The sequence below is a fragment of the Accipiter gentilis genome, chromosome 31 (assembly GCF_929443795.1).
Source record: "Accipiter gentilis chromosome 31, bAccGen1.1, whole genome shotgun sequence".
NCBI lineage: Eukaryota > Metazoa > Chordata > Aves > Accipitriformes > Accipitridae > Astur > Astur gentilis.
In genome coordinates, this window is record NC_064910.1 from 3,081,550 (window position 1) to 3,094,540 (window position 12,991).

The 12,991-nt window shown below is 44.0% G+C and overlaps 1 protein-coding gene across 2 annotated transcripts in view; it reads left to right on the plus strand.

Annotated features, from left to right (window-relative positions):
- Positions 1-8,135: 8,135 nt before the first annotated feature.
- Positions 8,136-12,991, plus strand: part of TMEM255B (transmembrane protein 255B) — an 84,310-nt gene continuing 79,454 nt past the window's right edge. For both annotated transcript variants that reach the window (XM_049834097.1, XM_049834100.1), the window contains exons 1-2: positions 8,136-8,242; positions 9,261-9,366. The gene's annotated coding sequence lies outside the window, so the exon portion shown is untranslated. The remainder of the gene's footprint in view (positions 8,243-9,260; positions 9,367-12,991) is intronic.

Sequence of the window (12,991 nt, forward strand, 5' to 3'; positions counted from 1 at the left end):
GAATTCCTATTTACATCTCCACCCGTTCGTTGCAGGACTCACTAACAGACACCAACACTCACCCAGAGCTCCCGTGCCCCCCAGACACACTGGACAGAAACAGGGTAGCTCTGTGTATAAGTACACCCCCATCGCTGACTCGTATGGGGTCTCATTCCATCGAAACACATAAAGTCTAGTTTTTTGGATCCTATGTTGCTGGGAGTATGGGAAGGGGGAGTGTGGATATAGGCTGACAGCACTTCCCCTCTCTTAATGTACACGAGGAATGCATGCACACGTGTCTGCTCCTTCCTAAGCATTTCTGCAAATATATTTATAAATCGATGTCATTTCAGCCAGCCAGTCAAGAGGATCAATAATTAGTAGCACTCATGTACTATACACATTGATCCCCCTCTCCTACCTGCACAATATGCAGTAAAAGCTGAGTGTGTGTGGTAGCTGTTGGAAGTTACTTTTCAAGCTATACATTTTAAGGATGCGCATGTGCAATTGCCCTGATCTGAAGGATTAAGGGCTAATTTGGTGAATATATATCTTCCTCCTAGACAGTGAGAATGGATAAGATGGCAGGTTGTAATCTACTGACTGCACGTGTTACCTGGTACTGTATTTCCAGAACAGCATCACCGGTGCAAAAGTTCAGTGTGAAGAGCAGCAGGGGGAGAAACCTGCCAGGTTATTTTTTTGAACATGGGAGTACTTGCTGCTGTGGGAGGGCCCTCCACCAAAATCAGACCTGCTGCTGAGGGGGAGGACCCGCCGGTACCGGTGTTCTCAGCACAGAGCAGGAACCAGAAAGGCAGAGATTTTTGGTACTGCTGTGTTTGACCATTCATTATTGGTCACCTTGCAGAAAGGGCATGATTAATAGAAAAAAATTCTAGATCCTAAATGTAAAGATTTTTTTCTATTGAAGCTGCTTTTAATGCTACTTTGGAGACTTTACTGGCTGAAAGCTAGGGAAATTAAATTTCTCCAGAGCTAGGTGTGAAGTACCAAATTTCAACATTTTATGTGCTTATGCCCTCCTTGGAAACTTCATCCACAGGTTTTCAGAACAATTGTAAATAGCTTCGGAAAGAAACTCTAAGCTTGGAGATTACTGTAGCAAAGGCTGGGTAGGATTTCATGGCAAGTGTTGTTCAGTGAGGAGTAAGAGCAACCAGGAGGGCTTTCTCTGGCCTCCAGCAGCAGTATGAAGCAGTGTGGAGAGAGTAGGGAAGCACAGCCTCTCCCAGCACTGCCAAATATTATCACCAGCAAGGACATCTTCTTAGGTCTTTGGTTGCCTGTTATTTCTCAGGTTCTGAGAAATGCAAGTCATGCAGTAAATATGCAAAAGTAAAATCTTTTTACTTTTTAGTTATTTTAAATGTATTTTTACATATTAGAAATTAAGAAATTTCCCTTGTTGTCTTCTTCTCTCATTGGTTTAATGGGTTTGCTAAGATCAGATGGCTAAAGACAACCCAGTTTCATTAACGCCATTGGGACCTGCCTACATCCAGCACCTATGCTGCCTTTGAGAAGACTTTTACCCAAGGAAGAAAAGTGACCTTAGCTAATACATTATATTCAGGAAATTATGATTTGCTTTCCTACAATACATTATTCTTATTTTCCTCCAGTAACAGTAACACAGCTGTTGGCTCTTACAACAGACATCCAGAAACTCCAACTCATGGATGCCGTTGACTCCAGCAGGATGCCTTTCAGCTCTGCTTTTGCAACATCCTTCCCTTTCAGCTCTCAAGGATGAGCTCATATGGGCTTTTCGGTTGCCAAATGATGGAATGAAAATTTCCAGTGATGGACTCGTTAAATAATGTAAGTCTGACTATTTGAGGAGCAACCTGAGGAGGGGATATAAGGTGTCACCAGTGCACGTGTGGGGTGCCAAACGAGCTGATCATGATCATGTGGGCTCTGGCAAGTCAGCCCACAAATGAGCTGCATATTATGTACACGAGTATTTTCCTGTCCTTTAAAACTGCTGTCTGACAGGCTCACTTGCTGCCCTGTGCTTCTTGGACTAGAAGAGACAGCCATCACTGTCCCCTGCTGACGTCCTCTTCAAACAGAAGAGAACTCCTCGATTTAGTGGTTTCTGGTGCAGAAGCCACTTGGTACTTTTGATGATCCTCGCTGCTGATGCATCGATGCACCCTGATGCATCGATGCATCTTTTCCAGTTCTGGTGTAGCTTTCTGGATGTGGGGAGAAGCACACAGTATTCAACTTCAGAAACATCTCCTCCCCCTAAAATCGATGTATCTGTCCACGGTAATATTAACGGTGCCTATCAGTCACTTACAGAGCAGAAAGCAGGATGCATCCAGGAGGGGCAGACAGCTATTCAATCCCATTAAAGCCCAATAAATAAATGATAGCTTGCCTAGCAGAGCAATCTGGGCTATCAGATGTCCTTTCATAATAAGGAAGTGTAAAGCCTTCTTTTCTGCTGGGAGAAGGTTCCCCTGCAACAGCACAGACCTGCCTGGGGAGGTATTACCGGCTGCTGCGTGTCACTTTGTTGGGTTCTGATGGAAAACTTTGCCTCTCCCTTCCTATACCTGCAGTCCATCATCATTTCTTTTGGTGGGCTTCACAATTTTTCCAGGACATTGATGAGATATTGTGACAAAAATCAGGGTATTTGCTTTCCAGTCAGGAAACCACCCGGTGTGCCACCGCTTGTGCTCAACATGGCTATGCCGTATGGGTTGCATGGAGGAGAAATGCTGTCCTCGTCTGTATAATGGCATAGACTGTTTAAAAAGCACAGTCCAGGACAAGAGAGGAAGGAAGCTGACTTACTTTTTACTAGAGATCCCTTTTCTCTAAGTGCTTGGCTATAAGCACTCAGCAATTGAGTCTTGAAGGGAACAGTGCCAGGGATGCCTCCTGAACACTGTCTATGAAAGTTGTTTGCAACAAAACTGATGCTGCAGATAAAATAAAACTGAGCTGGACTGAACTAGTCCAGCACACCCCATCTGTTTGTGAATCTATTGGGAAGCTGGAAACTGGAGAGGAAATTCGTCTACGTGCAGACATGTCCTTGATGTCAGTGTGAATGGTCTGTCTGGGTTTTTGAAGCTAACACTCCTCAGACAAACTGCTCCGTGATGAGCAGAGTTGGCAGAGGCTGCTTCCCGTGTTTCTCTCCCCTGTGTAAAACTTCTCTGGTGCCTCTTGATGTGGTTGATCTCTCCTTGAAACCCTTCTGCAGTGAATGCACTAACTTACTCCCTCTCCCTTCATTATCTGGTTACCTCTTTCCCAGCTGTGTTATCCTTGAGAGGTCCAGCCCTCTGCCAAGTGCGATGACGTTTGGCCACTGGATTCAAATATTATTACAGGGGGTTGATAGGCAGCATGATCGCACAAGTCTCAGTTCCAGGGGAAACAAGGATAAAGATCCCCCAGACAGAACAAAAAGGAGAAAACCAACCTGATTTAAGAAACCTCCAAGCAGTCGTTGGCTAAAACGTGGGTTGAGCAGGGCTTTCCCAGGCAACGCTCTTCCTCTTAAACAAGTGGAAGAACATCCCTGCCTTGCTGACAGTTATCACACAAGGCTGGACCTACAGATGTTGTACAGACAGATATGTTATCTGCATATCAGCTAACAATAACCTGCAAAAGAAAAGGACCTTACAGTTATTATTCATAACATAGAGACTGTAAAAACCCCGTGAGTTTGGTGCCTCTGATGTCCATTTGGGAGTGCAAAAGAATGGTAGACATCTCGCTTAAAGGGGCCTCAATTTCCAAGGGGCCAAACCTCTCCCAGGTTGCAACAGGCAAATCAGCTGCATGGAGAATTTTCATTTGTAGCTGCACGTGCAAAGCCCTGTACTTTATTTGCCTCGTCTAACCCAAGCTCACCAGTCCTTGAACACTGTGCATAGGCATGGGTGTGCGTGTAGATGTAGATGTACTGTATATTCCTACACCGGAGATGTATTTCTGCCAAGTACTAGCTCTTGTATCACAGGCCTCATCAGGATGCTGGATTTGCTTCCTCAGTTCAGTGAATGTGACTCTGGAACCAGGGTCCAAAACACCAGAGTATTTCCATAGGTGAGCTCAACTTCTCGGTGAGTGACTATTTAGGAGGTAGGTATCTCTGTTTTCACCCAGGAAAAAGGACAGAAGATCTCAGTTTCCTCCTGATACGGGATGAAAACTCATTTTTTCCATGCAACTGATTCTTGCTTTGTGGCTTTATTGCCTCTTTCCGCAGTGATGCCCTTTAGAGTGTATAATGTATTAAACCAGGTCTTTCTAAAGGAATGAGGTATCACCCTGGATAGTCTTAGAGCTCCTAACTGGCAACCTAAGCAACCCAGCATTATTTATAAATGAAAGCAAAGTAATCGATAGCAGCAATACAGACTTGGTATTCAGTTACCCTCTCTGAAATTTCCGGCATTGCTGTACTTAGCACTGCAGCTCAGAGCTGGCTGCTGCTGGGTATTTAGCGAACTAATAACTCAGCCGATATGCATTTTATTTTCATTCAGTATTTGCTATCTAACTGGGTAGGATACTTGCAGTCCTTAGGGATTTGGGGTCTTTTTGCTCCTCCAGAGAAGTCTGGCTCCAGTCAACCTCGCTCTTTCTTGTTTCCCAACTTCCAGACCAGCTTTTTTATGCCAGGTGCTTGCCAGTTTTTCCCCTTTCATGATCTGTAATATGAATAGATGGATTTATTATCTCTTTCATTTATTCCTTTCCTCTGCTCCAGCCTCCAGCTGATGGCCTAATCATCCTCCTGGCAAGGAGGGCTGTCTGTCTCGTAGGATTTTAAAGAAGAAATGTATTTACTTCAATGACTTTGAGGCAATTCCTGTCTGGCTGCGTGAAGGGTTGGCGGGAGGATTTTTAGGAGGCAATGACTGCATATATGAAACATTTCTTATGAATGCATTTTACAACCTGTGCTGTGCACTGCTTACACTATGCCAGTGCCTCTGGACCACGATGCAAAATCATTGCTTCACCTATCATCTGCGGGCTGGCAGCCACCACTACATTTTATATCTGCCCTGTTGAAGCCAGGCAGGACAGCGTGGCACCAAAACCGATTCCCATTTTGTAGCTCACAGTACCTTCACTGTTGGCCTGGCGAGGTATTTGAAGACTGCCACGACATGCAGGTTCAGGGTCTTCATCCCCTGAGGTAGAGTTTGGACCACCAGCGCCTGTAGGAACTGCTCCTGTTCTTGCCCAATGTCAGAACCCAACAAGCCAGAGCTTCAGGCGAGACATGAACAGCACTAGGACAACTGGAGCCGTCAAAATCTTCAAAACAATCTGTTGCACCTGAAGATGATAGGAAATAATTCGGGGCCTGGAGGCAGGTCTGTTGCAATTATAGACAGGCAATGCAAAAGATGAAAAGCAGACGAGGGAAGAGATGGAGCATGATCAGAAGCAGTGGTTAATAATCAGATAGAAGGCACAATTAAGGGTGACTGTTCTGCAATGTCAAGTGGAAGAGGGGAGATAATCCAATTCCAGAAGTGCTGCCAGAGCACCGCAACACTCTGCCTGCCATTCATTTAGGCAGCAAGAGAGCACTACCAAACACACATCATCATTATAGAAAAGAAGCGTTCATTTCTCTCTTGTTCACTGTGCAATTAATTAAAAACTTATATTTTATTTGTAAAGTCACCATAAGGTTGGGGTCAATTTATGTCTTGCTGAAAGCACAGTCGCTGTTTGAGGCGTTAAAATGCTGCAGCATTTATTATCTGTCTCCCTCCCAGCTCTCCCTAAATCCTTTCTCTGGCATTCTCCTTCCTCTGCCGAGGTCTTGCCTTGGCCTCTTGGACCTATATGACCCTCTGTCCGACATGATGTGTCCTCCTGTGCCTGCCCCCATCCTTATACACCCTAAACATCTCAGAGGGTGTCCAGCCACCTGTGTTATATACATTGAGCTGAAGGCCAGGGTTCAAAAGTTGTTTTTGAGACACCCCTCAAAAAACACTTGCAGGCAGCATGACTCCTTCAGCCACATTTCTGGAAGCGAAAATCCAAACAAAAGCCTTTTGAATAAGCAAGACATGGCCAACCTCCAACCCAGTTAAGATTTTCATGTCCCATTTCCTTTCTTTCCGTTCGTGCTTCTCCTTAGGTGTAGGCTTTCTAAAGCAGGCACCAGTCCTTCTTTTATCCTCGTATGAGAAGCCAGGACACGCTGGGTGCTGCATGAACAGCACATACACAGCAGACTAACTGTACGCGCCCTCCTAAAGGTGTCCTTCATCAAAATGAAAAGGATAGAAGTTTCCACAAACAACTGTCCTATATAAATAGATGAGGAGGTAATATTAAGATTAAAGATCTGTCATCCTTGCTTGGTAGGCAAAATGTAGGATGCTGTATAGCAGGAAATTCTTAACACAATAAGAAAATTGCAGCTTATAAATCAACAAGTAGGTTCTAGTTAAAAACGAAAAGTCTAAGTAGGAAGTCAAAAATGGAACAAAGTGCTCTAGGAAGGAAATGCTTTGTGTTTATTTATGGTGCACGATAGTTAAGAGGTCAAAAGAAATGGTAGGCATTTATGTCCAAAGCAGAGCTGAACACCCAGATGGATGCACATGAATTGTTTGCTGATAATTAAAAGTCTCTGAAGGCTGGATTAGATTAAGCTTTGTTGTCAACAGGTGACCATAATCTTCCAGACAGTTTTGTTCAACTGTATGGAAGTCCTCTAGATTTATGAGGATTCTGTAGTAATCAAAATTATTAAATGTTTGTGTTCAGAAAGAACAAACTAACCTACATACATCAGAAATTAGGATGATGTGTATTTTTATTTGACTTCTTTCAAAAGTTGCTTGCATCATAGCAGGAATCTTGGTCTCAGCTCTTGTTTTATTCCCATTGTTTATGCTGCTTTATCACCATTTTTCAAATTAAACATCTTTTTTTCCAGTGAGGTGGAAAGTGGCCTTGTGTTTATCATGGATGAAAACTATGCACACAGGCAAGGCAGGCATATATATAAAAAATCTAAACTCTAGTTCAAATCATGGTAAAAGGAGTGTTTGCCCATAAGCTGAAGATCCTATAGGTTCTGCCCAAACTGAATTCAGACCTCTGAAACAGAGGCAGCCCAGGGACTGTTATGCAGAGTATATGGAGTAAGGCCTTCTCACATGGCATCTGAAATGTTGAGCGTGCTGAGGAGGGACCACGAAGAGCAGTTTATAGCAATCCTATACTCCAAGATTTAGATACATCCCAAAAGGCTGCAGGCAGATGCCTCTGTCCATTTAGTCCCCTTTATAGGGCAAAAATTACCCACCTTTGCTTCCAAAGCATCAGTGGAGCTAACGCTTTTCTATAAAGGCTTGGCAAACCCATGGAGACTGTGGAAGAGATGGAGTACGGTGCAGCAGGACACTATTTTAGTGGTTAGAATACTCGCCCGACATAGGCGAGTTGTGGCCCATATGCCAAGAGCTATTTGTGCATTTTTCATTAAATACTGGCAGGATAAGAAACACAATCAGTGCCTCCTTGCTGGGCAAGGCACTAATGATGGTCCACCTTCATCAGCAAATATAAGTAGTAGCAAATGTACTCCTCCCAATGTACTGTTGTCCTAATGAACACAGGCTGTCCTCAGACAGGGGCTTCCAGAGTACTGTTGCCATGAAACTATTAAAAAAAAAAAAAGGTGGTCACCACCGTATTTTTTAGAGGCACTTGGGCTGAGGAGAGGTGCTGAGCTGCTCGGGCTGGGAATGGCCCACGAGGTGTGCAGAGGTGGCACGCTGCTCCTGGAGTCAACCAGGCAGATGCCTCAGGTATTATCTGGCAGCTGCCTGGGGGCTTTTTGGGTCACAGCTTTGGCCATCGGCTAGCCTCAGTGTAGTTTCAGTTGCAAGCCCTAAGCCGTTCCTTCTCACCCTAAAAGACTATGGCATTTCGTACTGAGTATAAACACTCAAGACCAAGCTAAAATGGTCAAAGGAACAGAAAGAATTTGGCTTTGTAGGTTGGATTTTGCAGGCACCGCCTCAGATGTAACAACCCCAGTGGTACTTCTCCTCTCTCGTACTACACGTGAACCAAAATGGGGCTGAGTTTCTGCCCGGGGATGTTTGTGTCGGCGACATCCAGGAGATGAGGAGCTCTTCTATTTGTGTATCGCACCGTAGTCAAGGGCTTCTGAGGACCTGGATCAACAGCGTGCCCACCGTTAATGGTGAGTACAAACCATAGCCCTGTGATACTCAGCTATCTGCTGCTAACAAGAAAAGATTTGAGGGAATAATTGCCAGCAACGTGCAGACAGAGTTAATGTAGAGGTACAAAATGATGCCTGGCAAAAGGAGCTTTTCCAAAACCAGGTCTTTAAAAACACTCTGACCTATATGTTGGTATTAAATAACTGTCACATTCATATCACAGTTTACGAGTGAGTTCTGTTGGCGTTCCAGCTTAGTTCTCTCTGACCGTGTTCAGGAAACCTGTGCTCAGTTTGAACCCTGAATATCATCAATATTTCCCTTGGTTTGCTCTGAACTGTGTGAAGTTCTGGTTTCCAAAGATTGTGACTTCAGGCTTAGCTCATTTGACTTTGCTAACCTGAACTGTGCCAAATTCTGACATCATGTATAAAAGCTTCAGTACAGATGTAGGAGGGGCCAGACTCAAAATCTTAAATTATCCTAAGTGTCCTGTCAGGGCAGAAGCCCTTGGGTCTGATGCCACTTCTCTCATTCACGCCAGGCTGGCATCACCCTTAGCAGGAATTCGGATGCAAAGGAAATGCAAAGTCAAGGTCCATAAAAGCAGACTTGGTTTGGGACATAAATGCTCCCGAGTGACTAAAAAGTGACATTGGAAATGTGCATTTTTAAATGTCTGCTCAGAAATCCCTCCAGGGCCAATAGCCAAGTGGATCAGTAAACTTAGTTATTGCTAAAGGAGTGACATTGAGAGAAGAATGCCTTTACTTAAAAGAACCTAAATGAAAATTTAACAGCCAAATGAAGGCCCTTTTGAAAGTTTTATTAAAGGAGAAAGCAGTAAGTACCTGTAACACTTGAAATAAACTGCTATATGCTAGTAGCTGTGATCAAATCTACTGACCCATTTGGACCTTGGGGTAAGCATTATTTAAAACGAAAGACATACATAGCGTGTGGAGAGCTGGTTATTCAAACGCAGAAAGCAGCTATTTGTAACTAGGTCCTCCATCTCCTTTCTGTCTTGTGCAGCCCAACAGATACAGGGAACCACAAAACTGCGCCCTTCCCCAACGCCAGAGCTCTCTTTTATGAATGTTGGTGCAACTCAGGTTTACTGCAAAGGCCCGGTTTCAAGGTCTGTTGGTTTGTTTTTACTAGAATGAGCCCAGTACTAAACTAGATTCACAAACATTGCTTCTTTATAACTGCTAAATGTGTAGCTTTTGTTACATGCTGTTCATAACCTTTGTGTGGGTGAGATCTTTTGTTTGCATAGGTGCTCAAGGAATGCCTATTCTCTGTATAAACACATATACTGAGGAGCAAACAATAGTACATGGGGTATGTCAAACTGTTATTCCTGTTCATCTTAAAAGATTTATTTTCCTAGGTGAGGTGCAGAGGCACCGGGACAGGAGCAGGTATGTTTGTGCAATGAGGGCTGAAACCTTGGGTTTGAGACCCATCAGGTCTCCCTCCAGCATGGCAAGGAAGTCTCATGTCTCCTTGCTCCTCAGCGGGCAAAACGCGAGGCTGAGGGTGTACAACAACCCTGAGGGAGCGTTCTCAGGGGAAATCCTTCATTTCTTCCTTCTGGGGCAATGCCATGCCTCGACTGTAGGAAAGCCTTGGAGGTAGGTGTCTGATCACACACAACAAAAAGAGAGAAACAACGAATAGATCAAGTGAATGGCTTATTTCTCAGGTTAGGTTGTGTCCTTAGGATTAATTATGGTAACAAATATATGTGTAGAGCTTAGGATCAATTCACGAAGAAGGAGTCAAAGTAAATTCAAAGATTTACAATTAGCTGCAAAAAAAAATCCTACTGGCTCTGAGCCCCACTAAGGACTTATGGTATAGCTCATGTTTTTATGAATCCAACAACATGTTTTAATGGGACACATGAGCATGTCTGTATACATAAATAGAAATAGATATGCCTATATAAGGGAGTTATGGCAGTGTGACAGCTTTAGCTATGTGCAATTACACTTCATTCACCAGACATTTTTTAAAGCCTCACCTGCACCTGTCCCACTAATCTGTATCCTTCGGGCCCAGTTTGCACACTATAAATCCCTGATACTTTCAAACTGCTGCTGCCACAGAGGATGAAGAAGTGATGCCCTCCCACCAGCACAAGCTCTCAGCAAACATTCCCTTTCTGAAGGTGGATCTTTCACTGACTCCATTTCCACAGTGCTTTTCTGCCCGTCATCACGCTCTTCCCCATCTCTCCCAGTGACCCAGGCAGCGAGGCAATGCCACATCCTTTCTTGAAACAGCCAGGCTTAAGACTTGAAATCTCAACACGTAACAAAGCCAGGACTTTGTGCAAATGGAAATGGAGATTCCCACCTTTATAGCTGATCTCCTGACAGATGGCCCAGCTCCTAAAACTGAGGTATTATTGCACATGGAAAAGCAGTTCTAAATAACTATCAGGAAATTCAGAAACTTACCAGTTAGCTTCTCGCTCTCTTTTGAGTCCTGTACCTCTGTAGTAAGGCAGATGGCTAAAGTCATGTGAAAACTGTCAGCAGCATACTTCCTTCAGTATCTTTGCGAAGAAGCACCTACAGCAGTTTTTCTACCACTGTCTGGTATACATACTGTGCCCTTTAGGTACTGCTTGGAGGTGGTACGTGTTCTGGATGGTCTAACACCTTCAGGCCTTTACCATATAGCAGGTGCTCAGGCATCTGCCTAGTCATGCTAATAAATCTTTATTGCTGCACTTCTATCAGTTCTTTCTCTATATGGGGAAAATATAAGCTTATAAAGTTAGAGGACCCAGTCCTGCACTGACTTGTGTGCAAATGGCATTTATATGTTTTAGAGACCCTCTGAAGCCCATGGGCCAGGCTGAAGTCAGAAGAATTTGCCTGTGGGTTTGCAGGACCTTCCTTCTTCACAGTTAATGTAATAACAGATGTAAACCATCTTTCATAGTCTGTGAGGCAAAAGGTTGGCCTCATTTATCAAGGTATCTGTTTGCTATGAACAGTCAGCTCATCTCCAAATATAAACCTATTTTTTCCTTTAAAAGTCTATGAAATCAAGAATGATGCTGGGCTCCATTTGCACATTTACCTCTGCAGGTGTTTCAGTGCATCCAGCCCACACAAGTTGATTGATTTCACATCTCTCTCTAGTTTTTCCCCACCCATATTTCAGTGACTGTTTTTTTACTGACACTGAAAAAGTGCGTAATAGGGAGACTGGTTTCCTGCTCTCGTTCTAGTTCTCTTACCTATCTGCTTTCATCTGTGCATAGGCAAAGAATATGTCTCTTGTTTTGCTATCCACTGCTGTAGCTTGTTTCCTGAGGAGGAATACAGCAGCTAATTAAAAGGTGGCTGTCTTCAGTGGCGGCACTCAGAGCCTGAAACTCCTCTTGAGCAACTGCATTTTGTCACCTTTTGAACTGCCTCCCTGGGCTGTCACCCTTCAACTCCCCCAAACCACTGCCAACACCGTCAGGGCTTTCTTCCAGAGTAGCTGGCAGTTCTGCGTGAAGGAGAGCAAGCGAGACAGAAGGGCTTTGATTTTGTCCCACTTCTTCAGCAGCACCCTCTTCACCTCTGCATAACCCCTTGTATCCGGGGACTTAAGGATGGGGGTCCACAGACGGGAAAGAAGGAGATTTATTACTTGGATGCAGGCCTTGCAAATACCAGTCTGAGTCATGGTCATTCTAATCCAGTCTCAACATTTATTCATGGCTTAAATCTTGTCAGCTCAGAGAGAAGTTTCTCTTGGGTTCTTGTGGGTGCTGTCCTGCACTGCGGAAAGTGTCCTCGTGGTCTAACCACATAAGGCACGGGGACTCTGCTGCTTAAGTGACAGCTTCGAGGTCAGGAGAAATGTCTATGACTGCTAACAGAAAGAAACAAAAATTAGGGACAGAAGGAACCTAGAAACGATGTGTGCTTCCTAGACCAAGCTTATTGCTGTCATTAGCATCAGAATATGATGACTTCACAGAACGCTTTGTTTGGACAATGAGGTTGGAGGGAAAAAGAGAAAGTCATGTAACGTGTTGCCCTTAACCACTCTGAATATGAGGGCCTCAAAGCTGAAAAAAAGAGGGGGGGTATGTGAGGAAAACACTTTTAAAAATCTCCAAATGTAGTTTTCCTCTATGCATTTCTTCCTTTGTGAAATGCTTTGGGCTGCAGTGGCTTTGCATCTTTTGTCCTCTACTCGGATGTCTAAACCTCCATGGCAGCAAGCCATAGTCCATCTCCTGGATGGTTAAACCTCCCCGGCAGCAAGTCATGCTCTACCAGCTGCTTTTAACTCTTTTTTCTCTTATTGACAATTTAGAATTTTACAAAACAAAGTGCCTGGAAGACTCTAAACTGCTGCTGAAAGTGTCTTGGCCCTGAGGGTAGAGAATGCATTTTAAAACCTGTCACCCTTTTTTATTTCAACCCTACATCTCCTCTTTATCTCCACAAGCAGCCCATGTCACCACATGCACCATTAATTCTGGTACTTTCAAATCAAGCAGAAGAAATAAACCAGGCTGTAGCCCTTTCTTTGTGCAGCCATAATGAACCAAGCTAGGAATCTGGAAGATAAAGTGCTGACATTTTAACTTTTAATTGAAGAATTTCTTCCCCACAGAGGTATCAACAGGGAATGGAGCATCATCCTCCCTTTTAAAATTAAAGGCCAAGTTCCTCAGCTGTTTTGAGCCAGCATGGGTAGAGCCACAAGTGGGATGGTGTATGCCTTATTTTGCCAAGTAG